Raw genomic sequence first — 895 nt, 5'->3', positions numbered from 1 at the left:
AAAAAAAAGCTCGACAATATCGAGCTCCTGCTTTAGCATTCTTTTGGATATGATTATGTCTAAGAACTCACAGGATAAGCCGGACGCAAGAGCCACACCGATGAGTTTTTGGGCAATGCTGCCTTGCTAAGGATTAGCTTACACTTCGTCGCCCTTGCCAGGTGTACAATTATAAACGCGTTCCGCATGAATGCAGTGGTGAAATAATCCACAAACTTTACTTTTGTAAAGATTGAAAGCCGAGTCCGTACTCGCAAGCGCTCCGCATGGGTGCAGTGGTGAAATAATCCATGTCCTTACTTCGGTAGGACATTTTAAGCCGAGCCCAGACTCGCAATGAGCTAGCAGGAAGCGGAGTGAGTAAGCCGAGACCCCAACTTGCACACACGCAATTCCTGCAGCACCCACAGGGTAAGCCGGTCACGCGTACCACACCTAAAACAGTACGACAAGTCCGTCTTGTCTACTCAAGACGTTTCGGGGAACAACATATCCAGGGTAAGCCAGGAGACGTCCTGCACTGCAAAATATGCCCTGTAAATAACAAAAACTTCGCTTCTCTATTTTGAGGATAATTTCGCAATAATCTAACTTTGCGCGACAAAAATCAGCAATAATCAACTTTTGCGAAGATCATCAATAAAATATGAATGACCAAGTTCATGAAGCAACCGAGTTCGTAGTAACAAAAGAAAAAAAAAACAAAAAAACACAAAAAAAAAAACAAGAACAAAAGTAATAATCGATAATACGAAGACGCGTCATTATTGAGCAGTCTCGTCGGCGCCTCCGGAAGCAAACTCCGGGAAGGGCTCGAGATCATCTTCACACCATGGCTTCACGTCTAGACGCATTTGCGGAGATCATCTTCCCGACATGACTTCATGTCTAGGTG

Source organism: Camelina sativa, chromosome 1, assembly GCF_000633955.1.
Source record: "Camelina sativa cultivar DH55 chromosome 1, Cs, whole genome shotgun sequence".
NCBI classification, from domain to species: Eukaryota; Viridiplantae; Streptophyta; class Magnoliopsida; order Brassicales; family Brassicaceae; genus Camelina; species Camelina sativa.
The sequence above is the reverse complement of the archived record's forward strand: the minus strand, read 5'-3'. Positions refer to the sequence as shown.